This window comes from Poromitra crassiceps, assembly GCF_964638095.1.
Source record: "Poromitra crassiceps genome assembly, chromosome: 3".
Lineage (NCBI taxonomy): Eukaryota > Metazoa > Chordata > Actinopteri > Beryciformes > Melamphaidae > Poromitra > Poromitra crassiceps.
This window is the reverse complement of record NC_139625.1, coordinates 89,201,178-89,209,721: the sequence shown is the minus strand read 5'-3', so window position 1 is coordinate 89,209,721 and position 8,544 is coordinate 89,201,178. Positions and strand designations below refer to the sequence as shown.

General features: G+C 40.8%; 1 pseudogene across 1 annotated transcript; it reads right to left on the bottom strand.

Annotated features, from left to right (window-relative positions):
- Positions 1-1,213: 1,213 nt before the first annotated feature.
- Positions 1,214-8,166, bottom strand: LOC310773350 (diacylglycerol kinase delta pseudogene; annotated as a pseudogene). Its single transcript has 2 exons — positions 6,243-8,166; positions 1,214-1,239 (listed from the first exon to the last, which is right to left on the bottom strand). The product of its transcript is annotated as a diacylglycerol kinase delta pseudogene (transcript).
- Positions 8,167-8,544: the final 378 nt, after the last annotated feature.

The window sequence follows — 8,544 nt, the reverse complement described above, 5'->3', positions numbered from 1 at the left end:
GGCTTCAAAAACAGACAATTGTTTACGGTCACCAGCAAAAGTCTGCTCCTTGCAGCTACTTAAAAATCATTCCCACGTCCCTGCTTGACCCCCAACCCCATGTGTTATTCCTGCCTCCAGAGCACTCTGACCCTGAGGAATGTTTGTATCACTCAAACTCCAATCTGCACAAAGAGGAGACATTGCCATCAAAGTCAATAATAATAATAATCCAAATCCAAATGTTTGTTTACTCTCTGCCGCCGTGTTATTGTCAAGGAATAGGAAAGGGAAAGTGCATTGCACTTTGTAGCTGTAATATTAGGTGGGTGATATTGTACGCTCTCTTAAATATTTGAACAACTCCGATGCTCATAGTGTTCTATTTTTCTAGGCAAACCCTCACAGCAACATAGTTAGTGAGGCTACTCTTTGGTCAGCAGCTGTTGCATGCTACAGTATGAATTTGCAACCTCTGTGAAGCAATGAATTGTAATAATCAAATACGGTTGTTTTTCCCAGCAGCCAGATTTTATACTTTCTAACTTGCAGTGATAGAAATGTTATTGCTGCAATGTTCAGAGAAATGCTCATTCACCCTTAAAAAAATCTTGTTCAAAGTTTAAGTTGTATATTTCCATTTTGGACAGGTATGACACAAATACAATGAAGCTCGTAAATGACCTGAATTTCCTTTTATACCTTTCTGTTGCATGTATGAAAAAGATTTTTTTTTCACTCAAAACATAGAATTAAATGAAAACGTAAGTATTACCAACAACAGCATTTTCTGGGAACTACTGTACATGGATGTATATAGTCTTTGAATGACAGCTGTCAATAACATACACTAAATCAATGTAATCAGAGAGTAATTCTTAACAAAAAATGTATAGTTAATTTCCTTAAAATATAAATGATTGACTTATTGCAGCGTAGATGACAGATAGCCTATATTTTATTTCCATGCTACATATCACTACAGAATTAAGACGGGGGTGGGGGGGGGGGGGGGGGTTATGTATTGATTTAATATTAGATTCTATTTATAAAGTTGAAGTCACTAGGTATTGCATGTAAATAGTATTTTATTTTTTAAACATCCAGTTCCAATTCTAAAACATAGATATTTATGTACAGTAGATTAGTTCACTGTGCATCCATCTAGATCTCCCTTTTTTCGCTTAATTAGAAAAGACGCTGCCGGTTATGATCCTACATGCGAGTATTTTTCTCATGATCTCTCAACTACAGCTCTTGCTGGAACACATACAGACAAGACACATACAAAAATATATAAACACATACAGACAAGACACATACAAAAATATATAAACACATCCAGACAAGACACATACAAAAATATATAAACACATCCAGACAAGACACATACAAAAATATATAAACACATACAGACAAGACACATACAAAAATATATAAACACATACAGACAAGACACATACAAAAAAATATATAAACACATACAGACAAGACACATACAAAAATATATAAACACATACAGACAAGACACATACAAAAATATATAAACACATACAGACAAGACACATACACAAATATATAAACACATACAGACAAGACACATACAAAAATATATAAACACATACAGACAAGACACATACAAAAATATATAAACACATACAGACAAGACACATACACAAATATATAAACACATACAGACAAGACACATACAAAAATATATAAACACATACAGACAAGACACATACAAAAATATATAAACACATACAGACAAGACACATACAAAAATATATAAACACATACAGACAAGACACATACAAAAATATATAAACACATACAGACAAGACACATACACAAATATATAAACACATACAGACAAGACACATACAAAAATATATAAACACATACAGACAAGACACATACAAAAAAATATATAAACACATACAGACAAGACACATACAAAAATATATAAACACATACAGACAAGACACATACACAAATATATAAACACATACAGACAAGACACATACAAAAATATATAAACACATACAGACAAGACACATACACAAATATATAAACACATACAGACAAGACACATACAAAAATATATAAACACATCCAGACAAGACACATACAAAAAAATATATAAACACATACAGACAAGACACATACAAAAATATATAAACACATCCAGACAAGACACATACAAAAATATATAAACACATACAGACAAGACACATACAAAAATATATAGAACGACTCATTTTGGCCAATAAATAACTACAGAAAATGTCATACTTAAAATGTTCACATACACCAGAGACAATGTCAGATGCCATTTTGTAGCATGTATTGTTATGTCATGTTGCAGATCAATCCTGATTATGGAGTAGCCCTGCAGTACTAAAGAATTTAAAAAAATCACACAGACAAGTGTAGCGACAAGAGCCATATTAAGACTGCAAGACATAAGAAATTGAATCTGATACGTGTAGAGAATAATAAACATCAAATACCAGTTTTTCCTAGAGTCCCTACAGCCGAATCTGTGCAAAACTTCCTCTAATTTGCTCCCACTCTTAAGCAAACTGCACACTCATTAGTCACTAAACAATACAGCAGAGACATACAGTAGCTAACAACCCTTCATATGACCTGAGGTTTTTACTGCTGCCTTCAGACAGTTTTACTTTCAGCACTACTCGTTAACATGTTCTTGTTTAAGTTGTTAGTAGTTAGTAGCAAAAGCAAATTTAGGAAAATTTTGCACAAATGACCAAAATATTCCTCTAATGTAGCATTTATCGCAGCCACGGGAGGCCTGTTGATACTGTACCATAAGGCAATTCTGTTTAGACTGACTTCTGTCATGATAATGCTATAAAAAATAGTGTATTGCACATCGCACTGTTCTAAAGATATTTTTATTAGTCTATTGGATAAATGTATCTTGTATTTGCGGAAATACAGCCTCATGACTTAATGTAACAAACTGAATGTGCTTAATATTTACAAAAAATCTACAGGTTCTAAACTTTATATTCTTCGGGACATAAAATGCTCCAATAGAGTAGCGCAGGCCAGGGATGACGTATTTTTGTAGTTGGAAGGCAAAAGTCCCGGACATGTTGGAGCTTCAACAGAAAAGTGAGTGGGCTTTTAGTTTCAAAAGCCATACAAGTGATTCACGTTTGTGAAAATTATCCTGCTGAACACAAATTACCACTCCTATAAACTTTTGTTACCCACAGACCTTAATGTATGCACATAAGTGAAATCCCCATTCTAAAACCCCATTCACTTTTCCCCTGAAGATCCAACATGCTACTTCCAGACTCATTCCTGCGGTGCTAACACTTCCGTCTCTTAGGGGGAAAAGGCTATGGGAGTTTTGTATAGGAATTTAGGTTCAATGCATGAAATAAGGTCTGTGGTTAACAAAAGTTGATGAAACAGTAAAGTTTGTGTTCAGCAGCAAGATCATCTTAATAAATGAGGACTACCAAAAAATAAATAAATTAATAAATGAGGAGCACTTTTAGGACTTTTGAAGCGTTTTCTGAAAATCATGCCTCCTTATTTCATGCATTGAAGTGAAATTCCCATACAGAAATCCCATTGCCTTTCCCCCCCTATGAACTAGCAGTGCAGGGACTTCTGGGTAAAGCTACAAACGTCATCCCTGCGCTACTCTATAGTGCCTAAGTCACGCCCTCTTCCGGGTTCGGTATGGGACCTAAGGGATTTCATTCCCCATTCATTTTCCCATAGACAGTTAAAAAAAATCTTTATAAAATAGTTGTACTTGTTCAAATCAAGCTATTCAGCTAAATTCCGAATCAAGAGTGACTAAAGAACATTTCACTTGGACCAAAAAGAAAAAATCCCAGAGTGAAATGTTCTATGGTCTGTCCTGATTGTGAATATAGCTGAATCGCTTGGTTTGACCAAGTCAAACTCTTTATAAAGGTTGTACTGTAAGAAACGTCTAGATGGGAAAAGGAATGGGGAATGAAATGTCTTAGGCCCCATGCCGAACCTGGCAGAGGGAGTGACTTAGACAGTCTGTGTCATAGCTACATTTACTATGTTAACCAAGGAACATGATTTCAAGGGTTTAGCACGTTTTGACAAAGCTGTGTCTTGTGGTCAGCTTAGCGCTGATGGCTTCAGCCTGCACATCATGTTAGGATTGTACAGTAGTTTCTCAATATAGGTCCTTCAATTCTCTGTTGTTTACATCCTCCACTGTCTTGGCTTCATAATTGGCTTAATTATTGGTTTCATAACGGCATCCATGTTAAAGAAATATAAGAGTTTACATCACTTGTCATTCTTTGTAAGGTGTAGCTCAAATGATTCATTTTTAGCCAATTCATTAGGCTACATCTCATAAAATATGCTGCATACCCTCACTGTACAGTAAGTAGCTGTAAAGACTAAATCTAAAATGCTGTATTTTTCAGCCCGACAACCTCACACATGATCAAGTATTATGTGAACATGTTAGCAAGGTTGTTTGCCATACTGTAACTGGATATTTGTTAAAGATTGTGCTATGGATTGCGCTCGACTCAAGCCATATCTAAACATTTCTCTCATCTGTGTCAAATTTCATTCTCTCTAAATGTTGTTCATATTGTGTCGTGATTACTAGCTCAATACATTGTGAGAGAATAAAGTAGTGCCTGGTGTTGTCAGTCTTTGTGCTGTGGCTTCAAACCAGTTCAGACAGAATAATCACTTGGATGACTTGCCTGCATTCTGAATAGCTAGATTTACATAGAGGGGGAAATGTGATTACTTTTGGCTGAGTTGGTTCTTTCATCTCTATGCATCAGTCTCCAAGCAAGTCTTGTCAGCACCTGTGGAATATATTACATATTGGATTACAGCAGGATGATGTGAAACAAAATGTGGTCCTTAAAGGGATAGGCCAACTTTTTGGGATATTGGCCTATTTGCCATATCGTATACACGTATGAAGCTGGAGGGCAATGCCATATTGGGGTGCTGCCGAGACTCAGAATGAAGAATGAAGTCTGAGTCTTGTGTGGAGGCTACCAGAGTGCCATGCAGCACCAGAGTGCCATGCAGCACAGAGGAAACGCCTTTCATCCAGCTCAACTTTGCAGCCCATAATAAATAGGTAACTTGACTCAACCTTAAGGGCAAAGCAGTTCTGACTTTGCACCAATTAAGCACCAATGTCAAAGCTAGGCAGCAGTCAGCACTTTGCTTAGTGAAGGTGAACTTTACTCACCCCATGCTGGTGGAAGGTCGGGTAAAGTTTTTTAGTCGAAGACTGTTTCTGAAACATTTTTATTGATGGAAATAAATTAGAACCACAGCCTAGGTATAGACTATGGAGCTTATAGCTATTTCTTGCAGCTTTTACAGTATATATTAACTTAAATAAAACTATTGTGAAACTTGAACTTGACCACTGCATTTGCAGGAATATTTTAATCAATTTTTAAATGTATAATTGATCAAGTACTGTAGTGCAGTATTTTCACTCTGCAATGCGAGTTCATGCCTTAATTGGTTAAATACTAATTCATGCCACAATTAAATCCTCCATTGCTCCATTCGGTAACTCAATACTGTCGGCCAGATGTGCCAATAGTTAATGTTCTCAGTACTTTTGTAGTTTCTAACTGAATCTCTGTTTTTCACTTTATACTTTCAGATATCTGCTTTATTTTACTGTTTCCTCATCGCGCAGAGCCATGTCAAATTACTGCTTCATTCTTGCAAGTTCCTTCATACTAAAATCTTTCCATTGCCAAACTAACCAACTATTTTGTCATTTTATTTTGAAGGATTTAAAAGGAAATACAATGTTTATCCAGTTTCAGCCACGACTCTTGACGCAGCCATATCGATGCTGCTGCTGCTGCAACTCGCCATTAAAGACACACCTTCAGGAAGCCATGTTATAATGGAAACACAAATCCCAACCACGCTGGGTGGCCGCGCCAAGCCGTGCGAGGCCATGCAAGGCCAGTTTTTTGTGTGTAAAAAGGCAATTGGATTGGATTTTTTACATTTGAAAGTTGGTCACTATTTACTTCAATTGTTTAGGAGAATGCTATAATTCTGTTATAGATATAAAAGTCCACAAATGTTTTGTAGACTAAAGAACCGACATTCCACCCTCATGAGCGTGAGTAGATAATGACTGAATTTTCATTTTTGGGTGAACTTATCCTTTAAGGTACCATGACCTCTATAAGACCTGAATGGATTGCAACAACATTGACGGGCTGGAGCCCGAGGTACCTCACACTTCTGCTTGTCCTCTGACGACTTCAGGGTGCTCTCAAAGGCCCTGTACCTGGCGAGCATCTGGGTCCGGTTCTTGTGAATGATCTTGATGTAGCCGGCCGACTGGACCCACGCCTCACCGTCCACCTGCACCGGGACGCCCTCATCTCCCAGGATGGTGATCTTCACCGTCCGACACTGTGCGATGCGGTGGTGCTGCAGGTTGATGACTCGGGCCACAGCCATCTGCATGGTGCCGAACACAGCCACCACCTCCAGGATCTTATCATCAAAAGATGGAGCAGTGAACATATCGTCCTCCTTGGTTCCTCCCCAGAAGTTGGTTCCAGCTGCATAGCTGGGGATGTTCAACACAGCGATGCCCTGCAGGCTGGGCAGGGGGATGGGACGACCATCACACTCCAGCAGAACTTTCTGCTGCAGGTTCTTGCAGGTTCTGTGCAGCAGCTCCTTGGCTGCCAGAACTCCATACCACATCATGTTCTTCATACGACTCCCACACATCTCTGGGTGTTCATTTCTCTTGTTGTTGAAGTCCAAGGCGATTTTGGCATCCAGGCCGATGCCAAAGTAGTTGTTCATCACACACTTCTCTGTGTAGCAATCCATGTTGTCAGGGTCACAGCTGAAGGGGTCAGCGTTGACGCGGAGTCGACTGATCACACAGTTGCTGGACAGAGAGCCAACGAGAACTCTGAGGAGCTTGGTGTTAAGTCTGGGCATGTTCTCCCTGCTTTGTGATGCAGAGCTGCCCGGAGACAGGCTGCCCTTACTGATCAGCTTCTCACAGGCTGTCTTCCCGACTCTGCGTGCTGGGCGTTTCCTGGAGCTGTAGGATGACAGGAGAGACACATTATCCTCATTTTCCTCATCCTCAGCTTCCCCCTCTACCTCCTCCTCCTCTGCCGCTCCCAGAGCAAACATCTCCTGGGTCTGCACATTCTGCTCATCTACAGATCTCTCAGTGTGTTGCCGTGGAAACGTTGTCTCATGCACCATAATACTCCACCTGTCTAGCATCTTGGTGCTGGCTCTCTCCAGTCTCTCCAGGATCTGTGGCAGCTGTTTGTCGTCGTCACAGGCCGAGCCCCAGCCGAGCACCCTGGCCAGGTCGTTCCCCGTCCCCAGCGGAAGCACACCCAGCTGGCACTGTTTGTGCAGCGTGAGTGTGTCGATCTCAGACAGAACCCAGGCCACACTGCCATCTCCTCCACACACAAGGATCTTGAACGTGTGAAACTTTTGGAACAACCGCAGACCTACATGCGGTCCTCCATTCATGAGGTCAAACACCTGGGCGGGGTTGAGCAGCTGTTTGAACCGTCTCAGGAACTTGATGCCCTGATTGGCTCCACTCTTAGAGTTAACGAACACCAGGAGAGGACTGGTGCACGATGGAGGGCACGACGCCTGGCAGAAACCGCTGGAGTCGATGCTGTTGAGCGCAGTGGGAGGGATGACTGCCACCTTACGCTGAGCCACAGGACATTTTGAGGACAGCTGATCCTTACAGCCTGAGTGCACCATAGCTTTACACCAGAGGCATCTCCAGTCCTGCAGGCGGAAGACGCTGCCACAGGTTTGATCACAGATGCTGCATTTAGCCAACACTGGCAGGTTCCCTTCTAACCACTGATGAGGCATAGATATCCCGTCCTCGTCCTCAGTGATGCCCTTCCCTATGGAAGCCAGCGTGGTCCATTTACAGTTGTTAGTGACCTGAAACTGACAGCGCTTATGGGCCTTGAACTGACACACCTCACAGGACAGACTGTGGGACACGACCCCGGACAGGGTCTCTCGGCACACGTTGCAGTAGGTGGGCCTCCTGGCGTGGGAGCAGGCGTACCAGCTGTGCATCCCACTGAAGTGATCCATGCTGTACTGAGTGGACTCGTAGTGTTGTCAAGTCCTGCTATCCACTCCTCATTAGTGATGTCATAACTTCTAGTGACATCATCAGTAATGTCATAACTTCTAGTGACATCATCAGTGATGTCATAGAGCATAACATCATCAGTGAGGTCATAGAGCACGTCATATGACATCATAACTTTTCTCAGACATTATTAACTGCACACAAGTGCATGAGAAGGGGCTGAAAATTTGATAGACCCGAGGAGGGCCGTCGAGCAACGAGGGAGGTCGGCGTGCTGGGGAGGCGGTAATGCAACATAAAGGATGCCAACTGCCATAAAACACCACAGAAGAAGAAGAAGTTTTGGTTGTTTTTCTTCTTTTGAATATCAGGCTATTACCATTGAAAGTCAAACCTCT